Below are 19,501 nucleotides of genomic sequence, written 5' to 3'. Positions count from 1 at the left end.
ATAAATAAAGTAAGAGGAAATGAGGGTATTGCAAACCAGCATGAGGGAGTTTCTGGAGTGATGTAAACTTCTTTATCTTTGTTGGCATAGTGGTTACAAAGTAGACAGTCCCCAACTTATGACCATTTGACTTATGATTTTTGACTTCATGATGCTGCAAAAGCAATACGCATTGAAACTACTTCAAATCTGAATTTTGACCCTTTCCCTGGCTAGCAATATGCAGTATGATACTCGTGACACCAGGCTCCTGGTCAGCCCCAAGATCAGCAGGATAAACAGCTGAGACACTTAAAACCACTCTGCTTTTCACTTTCAGTACAGTTTCAGTAAACTACATGAAACATTCAACACTTTATTATAACACAGGCATTGTGTTTTAGATGATTTTGCCCAACTGCAGGTTAATGTAAGTGTTCTGAGCATGTTTAAGATAGGCTAGCTTAAGCTATGATGTTTGGCAGACGGGGTGTATTAAATGCATTTTTAACCTACTGTACTTTCAACTTACAGTGGGTTTATCAGACATAACCCCATCAGAAGCTGAGGAAGATGTGTATATACATTTTTCAAACTCCACCAACTCTGCACAGGACATCTGTGCAAACATCAATAAAGGTGATTTAGAAATAAATGGCAACCCACTCCAGTAATCTTGCCTGGAGAATTCCATGGACAGAGGAGCCTGGCAGGCTACAATCCATGGGGTCGCAAAGAGTCAGACATGACTGAGCGACGAACACTTCTACTTCTAAATGTAAACTAAGTATATAAATAAATAAAACACAATATTACTGAGAAAACGGAGAACAAGGCATCCTAAAGTACAGCACTGAGCCACCCCAAAAGAAGAACTAGTAGACACCTGATGGTTGCACTCTTAATTAAGTGCGCCGTCCTAAACTAAAGAGAAATTGACTTAGTTCTTCAAGGCTTACCACACAAGGCCAAATTTGAATTAATAGTTTATTTTTACACAAGGAAACATAGGTCCTAAGAGATTTAAAGATACAAAGTAAGTGCTTTAAACCAATTCCATTGGTTTTAAATCTGACTTCCTAAGTAGAAATTTTCTCTCTCACTCATAGTGGACACTCAAAAGTCCTGCCAACACTATTCTGACTACACAACCGCCTTCAAAGGTAATTCCACTGATGTATGATAAAAATCCTCCCAGAACTCATAAAAGGTCAAGTTTTAGTTTGGCAGACAAAGTAACCCAACAGGCACTGCAACCCAGGCAACTGAAACAGCGGCCTGGAGCTTGAGAGTCCAGAAATTCAATGAAGGTAGGAAAAAACGCAGAGTTCCAGCCCTCATGGAAGAGCAGAGTCACATTCTCTGACCACAGATCTAAGATGCAAGAGCCAAGATAAAAATGAAAGCATGCTCCCTGGACCGACGTTCTCCCCTTCCTCCAGCGACAGAAGAGAGAAGGGCCAGGATGGGATGGTTTGAAGCAATGACCCCAGGAGTAAGCTCCTGGCAGTCAACACAGAATAAAGTTGTGTAAGTGGCAGCACGGCCACAAGATACGACAACTCTTAGCCCAAACCGAAGAACCTCTTACAGGGCAGGAGAGAGAGAGGAAACTTGAGGGACAAGGGAAGTCCATCAGCATCCCTAACATCACATTGATCAACAGTGCTCCGCATAAAATAGAGCAAAACCTTGCTTGCTCCATTCATTCATGCAGTATGCAGGTATTCAGTGCCTGCTGCCTGGGAAGAAAGGGAACTTCCTCTTTCCAATTTCCTTTTTTCCTTCTCTCTCTTTAAATGTTACACAGAAGTGTCTATAAAGCTCTCCCAAATACCTCCCACAAGCTTCCTTGACCCTCCTTGCTTTAATCCTCAAACCAAGCAATTTTATGGCTCCAATTTCCCAATACTACTGGGAAGAAGACAAAGTCAAAGAGACAAAATTCAAAGCTGCTTTGTATTTCTTACGCAAACCTTTACAACCAAACTGCCAGCACCTAAGTAGCAAATGATGGTTGTGCTTTACACAATTGTGACCCCAGTGCTGACTACGGTTCTCTACCCAAGGTAGTTAACCAACAAACTGTTGGCTGAGGCTGCTGGAAGGTCTTCCTAATCCCAAGGCCTGGCACAGGAATTTAACAGCAAGCATTCGTTAGTTGCATCCTTCCTCCTCTCAGGACACTTTCCTTAAAAGGGTGACCTCGGTGCACAGGGTCACAGTTAGGCGCCTCGGGAAACAGTGTTTGGGGATGATCTGAAATAAATTCCCTTCCCTCTGCCAGGGCCTGCCTGCCTCACCTGCCCTCTGCCAGGACCTGCCTCCTTCGCCCCCTTCAACACCTAATGCAGAGCCTCCTTCCACCAAGCCGGGCTCGGGCAGCATCACCCTGTGCCCGCACCCCGGCTCCGTGTCCGCCGGCCAAAGCGCGATCGGAACACCGGAACCCCCTACCCGACCCGCGCGGCTCAGAGGCCGGCAACGCCGGCCCGGGAGTCCGCTCCATCCTCTCCACTCGCCCCTCCAGGGCCGGGAGCGCGGCGCGGTCTCCGTTCACAGCGCGCGCGGTGCAGCTGCCCCGGATCCCGGCGCGCCGTCTCCGCCGCTCCCGGCCCTGCAAACCTCCGCAGGCTCCCGGGGTGCGGGCGCTGCGCGGGCGCCTTCCAGCTCCTTGCGGGCGCGAGGCTCCGGCACCGCGCTCCTCTCCCGCAGCCTGGGGCAGCGGCCGCAAACCCCCGCCGTACTCACTTCCCGGCCGGATCTGGGGGCGTCGAGAAGGTCTCCGGCGACTGCAACCTCCTCCGCCTCCTCCGGCCCGGCCCCCGCGGCTGTGGCGGTGGCGGCGCCCGCTCAGGCCCCGGAGCCGCCCCCGCGGCGAACGGTCTCAGGAACCCGGCTCGCGCCGCTTACCCTCCTGGCACGCGCAGCGAGCCCTCCCCCGGTGCGAGGGCGCGAGGGCGCGAGGGCGCAGGGCTGGGGGCGGGCACGCGCCGCCTGCGCGAGCGCGCGGCTGGGGGCGGGGCTTCCGCCGCGCCGAGGAGGGGCGGGCCGGCGGGCCGGGTTCCCTTCGAACCCCGCCCCCTGCGGCCCGGTTCCGGGAGGGCGGGGGAAACTTGCCCCCTGCGGGCTTTTCCTGGGAGCCGGCGGCGGGCGGCGGAGGTGCGTTTCAACTCCACAGGTATGTACCCCGCCACCTGGATGTTCGGCCCGACGTGACTACAAGGTAAAAAATGCGAAGAACCACCCCCATAAATCATTCATCATCCGCGCCTGGAGCAGGAGACACTGCCCTGAGTGGTATTTCCAAATTAATTCAGCTCAGCAAACTGTTTACTGAGCACCGACTCCGTGCCTAGCTCCGTAACGCTGTACCAGGTGCTGTGTGGGTACACCGTCACGGTCACGGTCCCCGGTCTCCAGGAGCGCATAACTTAGTGGAAAAGCAGCCGTGTAAACAACCAGGTCTGGTGACCCATGCAAAGCCAGAGCCACTATGAGATGCTGTGGGAGCTCAGAGGAGGAAGAGATTACTTCAGCTTGGACGATGCGGAGAGGTTCCTGGAAGAGGTGGCATCTGTGTTCAGCCTGCAAGGAAGAAAAAGAGAGGAGTCCTAGGAGGAAAAAAAGGGGGGGACATCAAAGTTTAGGTAAACAGCTTGCGCAAAGGAACAGAGCGACGGAGGTTTACCATCTCTGCATCAGCTTTTTGTTTTAATATCCGTTTTTGATAGAATCCTTTCCAAACTACGTGAAACAGGAGATGATGCCACACGGGGAACAGCAAAGCTTTTTTTTTTTTTTTAAGGACTTTTTTAATTGAAAGATAATTGCTTTACAGAATTGTGTTGGTTTCTGCCAAACATTAACATGAATCAGCCATAGGTATACATATGTTCCCTCCCTCTTGAACCTCCCTTCCTACCTCCCTGCCCATAGGATCATTCTTGTCAACATCATTTAAGGCTGAAAACAGCAGTGTCCTTTAAGGACTTTTGATATGTTGGTGGCGGATGTAAATCCGTAAGCTAAGACAGCCCTGTGCTTTGAGTCTGGTTTTTCACTGCTTTTTGGCACCTTATAGTAAAGCAGATTGTGCCGCCTTCTGCTGTGGTCTGCCTGCCTGCCTTTAGAGCATCATTTTCCTCCTGCTCTCATCTTCCTATTTTTAAACCCCTAAGGTGAAGGAAGTGCTGGTAACCAACTTTGTTAAGGAGAGTAAACATTCCTCAAAAAAAAATTGGCATCACCTATCACTCATGAATTTTGTGACTGTTTTGCATGCTTGGAAGACTTTTTCACTTGCAGGCAGGGTCTTAACCATGTTCAGAATATGTTAAGATACTCAGGGTTAAGAGACACTTTGTTTATTCACTTACTACTCACTAAGCATCAACTGTGTGGGAGGCAGTGAAAGGATAAAACATTGATTCTGTCCTTTGGAGGAAAGATGTGTAAATGATGTAAAATAAATCTGTAAAAATGTTGCTTGCTGTGTTTGCTATACTTATTGAAACCAAAATAATTTCAGTATGTGGATAGCCATCCTGGAAATTAAACCACTTCAAATATATTCATATTAGCATCTCTCCATCTCAGTTCTGTATTTCATCAATTCTCACATCCTCAGAAACATATTGCAATCTTTCAAACATATGCAGTCATCACCCTCACTCTCAAAATTACCAGCCTCTTTTACCTACATGTCCTTTGCTTTCACCATTTATTCATGTTGAAATTTTTCTTGTCCTAAAGTTAGAAACCTCTGTGACTCTAGATCATACTCCAGTTACTATTCCTTCCCTGTCTTTTCCTTGACAAAAGTCTTAAAAGCAGTTTACACTCATTTCTGCTAACTCAGCTCCCTCTTACTCCCCAACCTATAGTGTGTAGCTTCTGTCCCCACCACATCACTGCACTGCTCTCAGTCAGTAAGCACTGACTTCATCCTCAACGCCCCAGGCCATTTTTGAGTCCTCTATTACTAGAGCTCCTGGTGGCATTTGGTAACACAGGGCATTCCATTCTTTTTGACACCCCCCTGGCCTTTGCAACAAGACTCATCTAATCCCTCTGACTACTCCTCAGTCTCCAAGGTCCTGTTCTCAGCTTTCATCACACCCCGTACAGTGCATTCTCCCTGAGCTGTTGCGTCCACTCTATCTTCATCTGCCACATATATCAGCAGCTCCCAAGTGTGCTGTTAGCGTCAGGACTTCCCTGGTGATCCAGTGGTGGGGATGGAGGGAGTAGGGTTGCAGGTTTGATCCTTACAGCAAGATCCCACTTGCTGCACAGAGTGTTCAAAAAATAAAAATGAACAAATAGAACTGTTAGCCTTCCTGTCCACTCAGTTGCCCAGAACCTGGGAGTCATCCTTGAATCTTTATCCCCAACACCACCACACTCAGCTTCCCCAGTGGCTCAGCAGTAAAGAATTCCCCTCCAATGCAGGAGACCCCAGTTCTATCCTTGGGTCAGCAAGATCCCCTGGAGGGGGAAATGGCAACCCACTCAGTATTCTTGCCTGAAAAACCCCACAGACAGAGGAGCTGGGCAGGCCACAATGCAAAGGGTGGCAAAGAGTGAGCACACACATACACCACCACACTCAACAATTCTGTTGACTCTCCTCATGCATAAATCTAGAATCTGTCCCTCTTAGCCCCTCTTACCTAGACTAATGCAGTAGTATTTTATCGTGTCTCCTCCTGCAGTCTTGTTCCTTCTGATCCATTTTCCGTACTGCATGTCAGAAAAAAAATTTTTTTTAATTTGCTGCTTGTGGTGTCATGGCTGGCACATAAGACCTTCCATTTATCTAGCCTTTGTCTTATTTTCCACTCAGTCTCTTGTCACTTCCTACATACACCCCATCGGAAGCCCTGAAACATTTCTACTTTCCCTATCTCCATACCTCTGTTTGTTTCTCTGTCTCTTTGGAATATTCTTTGAATACAATCAAAGAATGTCCAACATATATGTAACTGAAGTGCCACATACGATAAAACTATAAGAAACATTCTGGAAATAAGAAAATACTTAACTTACAAAATGAAAGGGCTCACACGTACTTGGGGAAATGACCACAGAAAGATTAATCCTGAGAGCTAGTCTCTTAAAGCTATTCATTTTATTCATCTGTTTATTTGGGGCCGTACCGGGCCTCCGTTGCTGTGAGGGCTTTTCTCTAGTTGCGGTGAGCAGGAGCTACTCTCCAGTTCCGGTGCACGGGCTTCTCGTTGCGGTGGCTTCTCTTGTTGCGGAGCACAGGCTCTAGGGTGCACGGGCTTCTGCAGTTGTGGCACAATGGCGCCGTAGTCGCAGCTTGCCGTCTCTAGAACACAAGCTCAACAGTTGTGTCGCACAGACACAGTTGCTCCATGGCATGTGGAATCTTCCCCGATCAGGGGTCGAATCTGTGTTTTCCGCATTGGCAGGCAGAATCTTCACCACTGAGCCATCAGGAAGTGAAAGTGAAGTTGCTCAGTCGTGTCCGACTCTTTGTGACCCCATGGACTGTAGCCTACCAGGCTCCTCCGTCCATGGGATTTTCCAGGCTGGAGTGGGTTGCCATTTCCTCTCTTAAAACTATAGACAAACAAATAACAATAATCATCTTCGTGGCTTCCATACAAAAAGTGCAAATTATTTAAAAGTGTAAGAAAATAAGGCTTCAGTACATTAAAGATGACTACATTTTCTGTAACCAGGCTGGCCTAGTGAATTGCTTGACCCACAGAATGTGTGATGTTATGGGACTTCCAAGCCTAGGTGATAAGAAGTCTTAAACAGGCCACCTAGGTCTTTGGGAACACTTGCCCTTGATGACTTGACTCACTGTGTAAAATATCTAACTCCCTGAGGAGAGGTTCTGAGACTACACGGAGAGGGAGATCTTGCCTGATCCTTCTGAGATGAGTGAGGTCATCATGAATTCTCTGTGTGAGCCCAGTCATCAGCTGATATTCACCCAGTCAAATCCTACCTGAATTCCTGACCCCAAAGGTTGTGAAATTATAATCAAAATGGTTCTTTCTTTATGCCTTCCTTTTAGGTAGGTAGTTTGTTAGGGAGTCTGGTAACCAAAATATTTGGCATCAGACTTCTTAACAGCAAAGCAAGGCTATAGTGATGCAGTATTTTCATTATTTCCTAAAAGCTTAAGGAAAGACAATACCAGCTAAGGATTTTATATCCATCCATCCATGCTGTTTTTAAAGTATCAAAGACTATAAAAAAATTTTTTTTAATGCAAGAACTGTCCACATAAGCCCATCCTAAGTAGCTACTAGAGCAGGGGTCAGCAAATTTTTTTTCTAAAGCCCCAGATAGTAAATATTTTGAGTTGCAGGCTTAACTATTCAACCCTGCCATTGTAGCACCAAAGCAGCCATAAATAATATGCAAATAAGTGGATGCAGCTATGTCCCAAATAAACTGGATTAACCAAAATGGGCAACAGACTGGATATGGTCCCTAGGTTGCAGGTTGCCACTCCTATACTAGTGGAAAAGAAAGAAAGTTATTTCTCTCTCTCAAAAAAGCACAAGATCTGTGTGCTTTAAGAAGATAATGTAAAATGACTAAGTGCGGTTTTCGTATTTCTTTGCAAGAATTACCATAATAAAGTACCACAGACTGACCTAAAGAACAGCAACTTATTTCCTCAGAGTTCTGGAGGCTAGAAGTCCAAGATCAAGGTGTCAGCAGGGTTGATTTCTTCTGAGGCCTCTCTCCTCGGCGTGTAGATGGCCATCTTCTCCCTGTGTCCGCACATGGCCTTCCCTTTGCGCTGTGACTGTCTGATTCTAATCTCCTGTTCTTCTAAGGACATCTGTCATATACAAATAGGGTCCACTCTAACGACCTAGTTTTAACATAATCATCTTTTAAAAGACTATCTCCAATTACCATCACATTCTATGGTACTGCTTAGGACTTCAACAACCTAAATATAAAAACTAAAACTATAAAACACTCAGAAGAAAACGTAAATATAAATCTTTATTATCGTGGGTTTGGCAAACCCTTCTTAGATACAATGCCACAAACACAAATGACAAAAGAAAAGACAGATATATACCCCAAATTAAAACCTTCTGTGTGTCAAAGGATGCCATAAAAAGTTCAAAGGCAGTCTACAGAATGGGAGTAAATATTTCTAAATAATATATATGATAAGGAGCTTATAACCAGAATGTAGGAACAATACAACAACCATAAGACAGATAACCCAATTGAAAAATGGGGAAGGATTTCTTCAAAACATATGTTCAACATGATTAGCTATTAGTGTAATATAAACCAAAGACACAGTGAGATGCTACTTCACCCCATTTCCAAAATCACAGACAATAACAAGTTTGGTGATGGTGTGGAGAAATTGGAAATTTGATGCACTGTAAGTAGAAATGTAAACAGTGCAATTGCTCTGGAAAACAGCTTGGCAGTTCCTGAAAATGTTAAACATAAAGTTATCATCTAACCCAGCAATTCTACTTCTAGGTATATACCCAAGAGACTTGAATATATATGCCCACACAAAGACCCATACATATACATTGGGTCTTATTCCCAAAAGCCAAAAAGCAAAAACAACCCCAAAAGTCTATCAACTGAGACATGGATAAACAAAATACAGTAAATCCATCCATACAGTGGCATATTATTCAACAATAAAAAAAATTAATGGAGTATGTGGTATAACATGGATGAACCTTGAAAACATTATGCCCAGTGAAAGAAGCCAGTTACAGAAGACCACGTATTATATGCTGCTGTATGTATGAAATGGGGTTGCAAAGAGTCAGACACGACTGAGCTACTGAACTGAACTGAATACAAGAAATGTCCAGAATAGGCAAGCCCATAGAGACAGGAGATTAGCGATTGCCAGAGGCTGGAGGGGTTGAGGTACTGGGAAAGGACTGGTATTGGGTATAGGTTTACTTTTTGAAATGATGGAAATGCTCTAAAGTTGATTGTGGTGATAGTTATACAACTCCATGAATATACTAAAACCCACTGAACTGCACACTTTAAATAGATGGATTGAAAGTGAATTACGTCTCAATAAATCTAGTTATTTGAAAAAAAAGAGTTCTTCAAAAAGAATTTATTAATTTTATAAAAATTTTTTTATAAAAAGGAATCTTGAAAGACCCAAAAGTATACTCGAACAAGACATCCCTTGGTTTCAGTTAAAATATCTCATATCATCAAGATGACAGTTCCCCTTATGCTAATTTATGAATTTAACATGCTTCTGCAAAAAATGTACACAAGTTTTTATGCAGCTAGACAAATTGATACCAAAGATCATATGGAAAAAAACACTCAAGAATAGCTAGTAAAACACTGAAAATGAGGAGCTCTGATAGGTGGTTAGTCCCAGCAAATACTAAAACATACTACAGAGCCTCCTAAATGCAAATAGCGTGGTTCTGCCATATGAATATCAAGACCATTGTAACTGAATGGCGAACAGAAATCAATCCAACAAAAATATAAAAATCCAGTATATGATAACCAGTTAAATGGCAGCAGTGAAAAGGAATTTTTAAATAATGGTGTGGGGACCACTGGATAGACATACACAGCCTCACTCTGTTGGTGAAATTACAGAGAAACAAATATTACCAGAGGGCATGAAAAATAGTACAACCCCTGTGGAGGGGTATTCGGCAATATCTACTGGAACATTTGCACATTTACCTTTCAAACTAGCACTCCCACTTCTAGGAATTTATTCTAAAAATGATATCTTCAAAATAATAGGTACTCTTACCTATGGAAGCTTCTTCATTGCACCATTAATGGTATTTGCAGGATATTGGAAACTACCTAAATGCCCAAACACAGAAGACGGGTTGAGCAAACTGTGATACTTACACACAATTGGCTACTGAGAAGCAATGAAGAGTACCTTTATGAATTGATACAAAGTAATTACCAGGGTAGATTATTAAGTTATAAAAACAAAGATCAAAAGCAAATATAGTGTATGGCCATCTTCTCATTGCTATGTTAATATTGCTGCTGCTGCTGCTGCTAAGTCACTTCAGTCGTGTCCGAATCTGTACAACCCCATAGATGGCAGCCCACCAGGCTCCCCCGTCCCTGGGATTCTCCAAGCAAGAACACTGGAGTGGGTTGCCATTTCCTTCTCCAATGTATGAAAGTGGAAAGTGAAAAGTGAAAGTGAATTCGCTCAGTTGTGTCCGACTCCTAGCGACCCCATGGACTGCAGCCTACCAGGCTCCTCCATCCATGGGATTTTCCAGGCAAGAGTACTGGAGTGGGTTGCCATTGCCTTCTCCCATGTTAATATTATGTACATTCAAATAATAAAAGTAAATCAATAAGAGTAGAGAAAAATTAAAACCTGTAACTAAATGCAAATAGAAAAAAATGAACCCAACTGTATGTCAAGAAGTAAACCAAGGCATTTTGAACATACTACTTAGATATAAGTTTTAGTCTAATGCAAACAGTAAACTGGAGAAAATTAATATCAGGAAAAGAAGAAACACAATGGATAGTAAATATATTCTAATATTAATTATTAATATTAATTAATAATAATTGATAATGTGGTTATCTTTATTGCTAATATGTACTACTTATATTAGCAAAATATTTAAAATTTAATATCCAGTGTTAAAGCTTTTTTTTAAGAAATGTAAATTATATGACTTTTCTAGAAGATGATTTGGAAATAAATGTCAAAATCTTATAAAATATTGACATTCTTTGAGCCAGAAATCCACATTCTTGCAACTAATTTTATGAAAACTTTCAGTGGATGTGTAATTACATTTATGCATTAAGATATCTTACCAGAGTTAATTCTAAAAATAAGAATTGGGGAGAGGGGGAAAGGAACAGGGCTTTAATTAATTAAATTATGAGATATCCATGAGATAGAAGATAGCACAGCCACTAAAATCACAATGTAAAAGAATATTTCATAACTTGGAAAAGTGTAAGATAGTATGTATACTATGACTAAAATTTTGCTTAAAAATATGTGTGAGACAAACAACCCGATAGAAAAGAGGGCAAAAGTATAAAGCAGACATTTTATAGAGAAGCAAACACATGTGGCAAGTAAACATATGAGAAGATCCTCAATTTCATTAGGATTCAGGAAAATGCAAATTAATGTTCAATGTTGCACAGCTACTAGAAAGGCAAAAGTTTTAAATTCTGACAATTCCAAATGTTGAACAAGTGGTTGATCAGTTGGGAATTCTTATGCACCAATGCTGGGAATGTAAATTGGTGCAGCCATTTGTCAATGCCTCATAATGATGAAATTTTGCATACTTCATATTCAGTAATTTCACCCAAAAGGCACTCTTGACATGTGCCTGAAGAGGTATGTACAAGGGACTTCCCTTGTGGTCCGGTAGCTAAGACGGCCCACTCCTAAGGCAGGGGGCTGGGTTTGATCCCTGGTCAGGGAACTAGATCCCACATGTTGTAACAAAAACTGAAGGCCCACATGTTACAACTAAGACTTGGCACAGTCAAGTCTTTTTTTTTAAAAAAAAAAAAAAAGAGAGGCATGTTCAAGCACTGCTTATAGCAGCAAAGTACTAAGAACAAACTAAATGTACAGTAAGAGAAGAATGAATTAATTGTGTATATCTTCACAGTGGAAATATTAAACAACAGTGAAAATGAAAGAATTATACCCACGTAATTAACCTGGTAAAATGACTCACTGTATTTTTTGAGTGAAAAAAAAAAGGCAGAGACTTATGATTATAATATGATGCCGTTTTAATACAACATTGTAAATCAACTATACTTCAATGAGTGCTTCGTTGCTCAATCCTGTCTGACTCTTTGCCACCCCGTGGACTGTAGGATTCTCCAGGCAAGAATACAGGACTGGGTTGCCCTGCCCTCCTCCATAATACTTCTATAATTTTTTTTAAATATGATACTATTTTTCATAAAGCTTAAAATCAAGTAGAGCCAAACAATTTGTAAAATTATCCCAAACTTCAAGAAAATAGTTATCCTGTGGGAGGAAATGATAGGCCAAGAGCGCTTAGGTAAATGACATCATTGCCAATTACTCATGATGTTTTGTTTCTTGGTGTGTTTGTGTTTTGTGTGTGTCAAATATCATATTTTTAAAAGATAAAGGGAAGTAGTTTGTATCTCTTTGTGTATTGTGCTCCCTAACTAAAAGAATTTAAGACAGTAAACCAAGATATTAGCAGAGATGATCTCTGGGTGGTCAGCCCAGGAGTGATTTTCATTTTCAAAATGTCCTAAATGAACATGTACTTTTTTGAAAACAGGAAAAAATATTTTTAAAAATCAATGCAAGAACCTATCTCATTTTTATTCTGCAGTCTGAACACCCAAGTCTTAATTTCCCTGATGATAAATGATTCAGGGAAGAGATACACAGTGGAATCTCCAAGGTTGTTGGTGACACCAAGTTAGGGCCAGGCAGTGAGCTGACAGTGGCAGGAATAGAGCTGAACAAGGATGTATAGAGCTGCATAGGAGGGTGACACCTGCCAGCTGAGTGTCACTCATGGGCAACAAGAAGGGAATAACAGCTCAACAAAACTAATTTCATGAACCTGAAACTATTCCTTGAAGTCATGAATCTACTGTCCTGCCTCCATCCCACACCCGCACCCGCATGCAGATAAGAATAACATGCAGATAAGAATACTAGAAGAAACAAGTATAAGAATGCTGGAAGAAACACAAACTGGAATCAAGATTGCCGGGAGAAATATCAATACCTCAGATATGCAGATGACACCACCCTTATGGCAGAAAGTGAAGAGGAACTCAAAAGCCTCTTGATGAAAGTGAAAGTGGAGAGTGAAAAAGTTGGCTTAAAGCTCAACATTCAGAAAACGAAGATCATAGCATCCAGTCCCATCACTTCATGGGAAATAGATGGGGAAACAGTGGAAACAGTGTCAGACTTTATTTTTCTGGGCTCCAAAATCACTACAGATGGTGACTGCAGCCATGAAATTAAAAGACGCTTACTCCTTGGAAGGAAAGTTATGACCAACCTAGATAGCATATTCAAAAGCAGAGACATTACTTTGCCAACAAAGTTCCGTCTAGTCAAGGCTATGGTTTTTCCTGTGTTCATGTATGGATGTGAGAGTTGGACTGTGAAGAAGGCTGAGCGCGAAGAATTGATGCTTTTGCACTGTGGTGTTGGAGAAGACTCTTGAGAGTCCCTTGGACTGCAAGGAGATCCAACCAGTCCATTCTGAAGGAGATCAGCCCTGGGATTTCTTTGGAAGGAATGATGCTAAAGCTGAAACTCCAGTACTTTGGCCACCTCATGCGCAGAGTTGACTCATTGGAAAAGACTGATGCTGGGAGGGGTGGGGGGCAGGAGGAGAAGGGGATGACAGAGGATGAGATGGCTGGATGGCATCACTGACTCGATGGACGTGAGTCTGGGTGAACTCCGGGAGTTGGTGATGGACAGGGAGGCCTGGCGTGCTGCGATTCATGGGGTCGCAAAGAGTCGGACACGACTGAGCGACTGATCTGATCTGATCTGAAGAATACTAGAAACAAAATATCACGGTCCTATCCTTGTATCCAATTATAGTAAATTGACAAAATAATGTGTGTCATTCTTTTCTGGCACTTACAGATGACATAACAGAACTGGAAAATGTCCAATAGAGAGTAATTAAAATGACAAGCAGAAAGCATGTCCTTTACATATTGGCAAGCAAAAACCAAACTCTGGCCTTCAGAAGAAGAGAGTTTAGATGTGATGTGCCGAAAGGGTGCCTAGTTGGAACACACATGCAGTCACCAAATCTTAGAACATCAGCAGTAAAGCATAGCTGGTGGTGATTGAAAGAGGCAGACTCAGAAGCCAAATAGAGGAGCTGCTATTTTGCATGTTGAGCAGCAAGGAAGTAACCCCTTCCCTCCAGTTGCTGAATCACTGGTTTTCAGTCTTGTCCACACATGGTATGAAGATGACACAGGAGATAGATTTAGAGGCTCTGGTTGGGGATGGGATCACCAGGAAGAGAGGCAGTGTTGAAACAAGGCTGTCCTTCCTCTCCATAGCATCTTGTGGATTTGGGGAGTCTGTGACAAATTGCCTGGAATATCTTTATGAATGAAACTTTCTAAGTTTACATCCTGGACAGTGATACTGTTCTTCAATAAGTTGTCTTTCTGTGTCATGATGAAGATTGCATCAGACTGCACAGTTCACAGTGGTGGTTTCTGTGTGCAGACGACCACAGGCGTGATCCATTCTGCCATACTGTGAAAGCTCAGGAGGCCAGAGGCTAAATGACACCCCCCACAAGATCCTCAAGAATTATCTCAAGAAAGCAACCCAGAGGATACAATATCCAGAATTTCCTCAGTTTTGCTGGTTCACCAAAGGCTAATTATTTACATGGTGTTTTTCGGACACCCCAAAGATCAACAAATTCTGTGTTTACTTGACTTTCTAAATTGGCTCCAGATTAGTCATTTCAGCTCTTCTCAACCTGGCTGCAAATCACTTGGCATGCTTTTAAGAAAACACCTACATCTGGGACCCACCCTAGCTGAAGTGAGTTTGTTTAAAGCGTCCCCAGGTGATAGAATGTGTGACCAAACTGGAGAACCACTGAGCTTCTCCACGTGCTAAAGTTAATTATTTGAGAGGTTCTGGCTTTAGGAAGAGTGCAAAGGGCATTGGCCAACAAGACAGGGTGGAAGAGAAAAGGTGATTCGGCCAGCTCTCTGGTGCCCACACATGCTTGGTCACTGTCCAGGCTCTGCCTACATGGTTTTGGGGGTCAGGGAGGCCGAGCTGCTTTACCTTCCAGTTACCAGACAGCCTGGAACACTGAAAACAGAAGTTTCCTGGGTTTCTGTGTTCACATGAGGAAGGAGACTTTCTCTGCTAGGCCCCAAATCTCTGCCCTCCCAAGAGCTGGAGCGAAGGACACAGGAGGCCCACAGCTCTCAGAAACAGGAAATAGCTTCCTTGTCGCTAATGCTGACCTGTTCCTTCTTCTTCTGCTTCTTCACGTTTACTAATGTCCTTGGCCTGGGGTTAACTCTTCTGCTTAGTTACGTTCGACTCTCGTCTCACCATTTCAGAGCTTAGGAGAGGCCCAGGGCCTTTTCTTGTCCGCATAACAAATTCTTTTAGGGCCTACATAACTACCGTTGAGTGCAACTCGGGGCCTCCTCAGGGACCTCTGTGCCTTCATTTCATGTTATAGTAAATAAAAGTGGTTCCAGTTCACAGCAGCCAAGACATGGAAGCAAACTAAATGTCCATCAACAGATGAATGGACAAAGAAGATGTGGTGTATATATACACAATGGAATACTACTCAGCCATAAAAGAGAATGAAATAACGGATGGATGGACCTAGATATTATCACACTAAAGTGAAGTCAGACAGAGCAAGACAAATACCACATGATATCACTATGTGGAATATTTTTTTTAATTATAAAAAGAACTTATTTACAAAACAGAAATAGACCCACAAACATAGAAAACAAACTTACAGTTACCAAAGGGGAAGCAGAGGAATGAAGTGGGAATTTGGAATTAACAGAATTATACTACTATATGTAAAATAGATAAACAACAAGGACCTACTGTATAGCCCAAGGAACTATATTCAATGTCTCATAATAACATGTAGTAGAAAAGAATCTGAAAAAGAATATCTCTCTCTCTCTCTCTCTCTCTGTCTCTCTCTGCTGCTGCTGCTGCTAAGTCACTTCAGTCGTGTCCGACTCTGTGTGACCTCATAGACGGCAGCCCACTAGGCTCCCCTGTCTCTACCTACATATTATTCAGGACTTCCCAGGTGGCTAAGTGGTAAAGAATCTACCTGTCAAGCAGAAGATGCAGGTTCAATCCCTGGGTTGGGAAGATTCCCTGGAGAAAGAAAAGGCAACCCACTCCAGTATTCTTGCCTAAGAAATCTCATGGGCAGAGGAGCCTGGCGGGCTACAGTCCACGGGGTCACAAGAGTCAGACATGACTCAGCAAATAAACCACCACCACATATTATATCCCTGAAACTATCAACTATCTTTCAATTAAAAAAAAAAAAAAAGGTGGTGCTTTCAGTACAGGTTGGGACCACTGTGTGCCTAGAAAATTCCTCCTTTTCCTCACGTTGACATGTCTCCATCTTTTGAAAAAATGCAAGAGCAATGAGCCCAAATTACAAAAAGAAAGAGTCACCCAGTGGGAAGTGGAGGGGATACCCACAAATGTAGCAAACAATGTGGAACACAGAGAAACCCAATGGCCGTCTCCCTGCTAGCAACTTCCCAGCCCTGCTACTGGGCTCCCCCTAGGGGCACCCATCCCACCACCTTCTCTATTCCTCCCTTATATTGGCAGCACCCGCTTTTCAATCTCTTTTTTTTTTTTCCAACTACAATTTTATTTTATTTTTAAACGTCACAAAATTGTATTCGTTTTGCCAAATATCAAAATGAATCTGCCACAGGTATATATTTTAATGCAAAAAACCACTTCAACTTGGGTAACAAAATCTCCAGAAACAAACCTTGTCCACAAAGGCCATCTCTGGTACCCAGGCAATCCATTGAGGACAGCTGGGGGCTTTTAAATGGGGGTACATTTATCACCTCACTTATTCCTCAACCTTTTGGTTTTCTACCCCCACAGTCTGTATACTGTCTTCCACACATCAAGTAGTAATGTTCTACCTCAGGTGGCATAGTGGTAAAGAACCTGCCTGCCAATGCAAGAGACGAAAGAGACATGGGTTCAATCCCTTGGTCGGGAATATCCTCCAATTCCCCCTAAAGGAGGAAGTGGCTACCCACTCCAGTATTCTTGCCTGGAAAACTCCATAGACAGAGGAGCCTGGCTGGCAAAGAGTCGGGCACACCTGAGGACACAAAGCACGTCAACTATTTGGTTTCATCTTTTACGGCCTCTGTTAATATCTGCCCACCAGACTTCCCTGGTAGGCCAGTGATTAAGAATCCTTGCTTCTACTGCAAGGGACACGGGGTTTGATGCCTGATCAGGGAAGTATGACCCTGAATGCTGCGCAGACAGTGGGTGGGACCTCAGAGACTCCGTACCTGGCTGGGATGATATGATTGTGACAGAAAAGACTTTTTATAGAGAGACTAACGTGGATTCAGGGCTTCCCACATAGCTCAGTGGTAAAGAATCTGCCTGCCAATGAAGGAGACGTGGGTTTGACCCCTGGGTTGGGAAGATCCCATGGAGGAGGAAATGGCAACCCATTCCAGTGTTCTTTGCCAGGAGAATCCCATGGATAGGTACAGTCCATGGATTGCAAAGAATCGGACACAACTGAGTGACTGAGCACCAACTTGGATTAAAGCGCATTCCCACCAGTTAGCATCCTTTCATGGATTTATGGAAAGCTGGAAAAGTCATAAACTGGGGGGGATTCAGAACCCATGCAGTTTCTTCAGGTATCTGATGAGAAAGGTCAGGAGGGAGGTCTTGCCAATCCTACAAATTACAGAGCCTTGGGTTGTGAGCTAGGACTCCTCCCCCAACAGCTAGTATTGCATGGATGCCTACTGCACCAGGCCAGGAAATAGAAGGTGGGATCGAAAACAGATGTGGCAGTTTTAGCTTAAAGAAGCTTATAGACAGAAGGACTTTCCTTGTAGTCCAGTGGCTTAGACTCCAGGCTCTCAATTCAGGGGGCATGGGTTCAATCCCTGGTCAGGGAACTAGATCTCACTTGCTGCAACTAAGAACCTGCACTCTGCAATGAGGTAAAAAATCCCATGTGCTGCAGCTAAGATCCTGTGCAGCCAAATAAATAGACAATTTTTTTAAAAGAAGCTTATAGATGGCAAGCAAATTATATAGATATAACTGTTTTTTAAAAGAGACTGTGTTTAAAGTTTTGAAGAAGCCCCAAAAGACTCATTCATTCTAGAAGCATGGTTTTGCAGACTGTAACAGCAATGGTCCCTACTCTACGGCAGACTACTGGTCTACCCTACAGCATGACCTAAAGAGTTGTGCTTCACGATACTCACGCTCTCTTGTGTTCCCCTCCCACGTTGACTCTAACTTGGCTTTGTGACTCACACTGACCGGTAGGACAATGACACACAGGACACAAGCAAAGGCTTGATAATCCTTGAACCTTAGGGCACTTCTCTGGGAACACTGCCCTGCAACCACCATGTAAGAAAGCAAATCTAGCTCATGGAAGATGAGAGGTCATGTGGAGGAAACCAAGGCACCCTAGCCGTTCATCACCACCTACTGCCAGGCAGATGAGTTGAGGTGATCTTGGACACACCGATCAATTGACCTTATAGTTTAACTGCAGCCACATGAGTGGGCCCTGACGACCCGAGCAGAGGAGCTTCTCAGCTGAACTGCAAAATTGAGAGAAATAATAAATTAATATTGTTTTGAGACTCAAAGATTTGGGGTGATTTGTTATGCGAGAAAAGACAGTAAGCAGAAGCTGCAATGAGGTGGTGCTTAAGAGAAATACAAAACCTGTAGCATTGGCTTTGGATGGCCTGGCAAATGGAGGATGGCAAGGTGGCAAGGTGGCAAGGAGGCTGTTGGTGCAGGCTGGAGGCTTCAGGGAAACCTTAGCAGAGGCTGGAAAGATAGCCACCTGTGCCCTAATGCAGTGAAACGAGGACAGTAATGAAAGCAGTCATGTATAGCTGTCACCTGCAGAAACTTGAAACACAGAAAACATGCTCAATGAACTTGCGAATTTGGCTCAGGGAATTTCCAGGCAGGATGTTAAAGGTATAAATTGCCTTTTTTTAGCAAGGGAAGGAGGAATTGTTTAGTTTGCAGCAGAATTTAGAAGAAGGAAGTTTGAGAATGTATGAGTTCCAAACCTAAATGTTTCATACTTCCAGTCTCTCTATCGCACGAAAGAATCTCAAATAAGACATGGTTTCAGAATAAAGATAAATTAAGTTTGAGGCGGTGACTCTTTCTTAAAATCTCAAAAAACTTAAGGTGATGTCTAGTAGACCATTTCACTCAGAAAAAAGGGGGCTTTTATGAATCTCAAGGTCATTGTCCCACAGAACTCGGCAACACACTGCCCAAGGCGGAGGGAAGACCACCTCTAAAACAATTGTGGGAATGGCTTTTGGCTAATCAAGTAGACTATTTTCCTGTATCTAAAAAGCCAACAAAGTTTTAAGGAAGTTCCAGGGTAGAGAGTTCAGAATGAAAAAGACCTTGGGTTCCAAACTTTCTAAAGGGCACAAAACTTGAGAAAGCTCCTTGGTCACAGACAGACCGGTTCTTACCAACATGGAAATGCATCTCAGAAGGTGGAGCCCAGAGCCCAGAGAGCAAAGCTAAGAGCCGGAGAGAACAGTCAATAGAGCAATCCCTGCCATCGTCGAGCTAGTGGGGCCCTGAGAACTGAGGCCGTGGACCCTGCTTGGGCTGCGGGCCTGTGGGCTGTGGGAATCGCAGAGTCACTCTGGATGAGTGATTTGGACATGG

General features: G+C 43.4%; 1 protein-coding gene across 1 annotated transcript in view; it reads right to left on the bottom strand.

The window, feature by feature from the left end:
* The window catches only part of DTNB (dystrobrevin beta), a 241,584-nt gene extending 238,770 nt beyond the window's left edge, over nucleotides 1–2,814 (bottom strand). Inside the window, exon 1 of the mRNA XM_061433109.1 lies at nucleotides 2,731–2,814. The gene's annotated coding sequence lies outside the window, so the exon portion shown is untranslated. The remainder of the gene's footprint in view (nucleotides 1–2,730) is intronic.
* Nucleotides 2,815–19,501: the final 16,687 nt, after the last annotated feature.

Source organism: Bos javanicus, chromosome 11 (genome assembly GCF_032452875.1).
Source record: "Bos javanicus breed banteng chromosome 11, ARS-OSU_banteng_1.0, whole genome shotgun sequence".
In the NCBI taxonomy this organism is placed as follows: Eukaryota; Metazoa; Chordata; class Mammalia; order Artiodactyla; family Bovidae; genus Bos; species Bos javanicus.
Note: the sequence above shows the minus strand (reverse complement) of the source record. Positions and strands in the feature narration are given on the sequence as shown.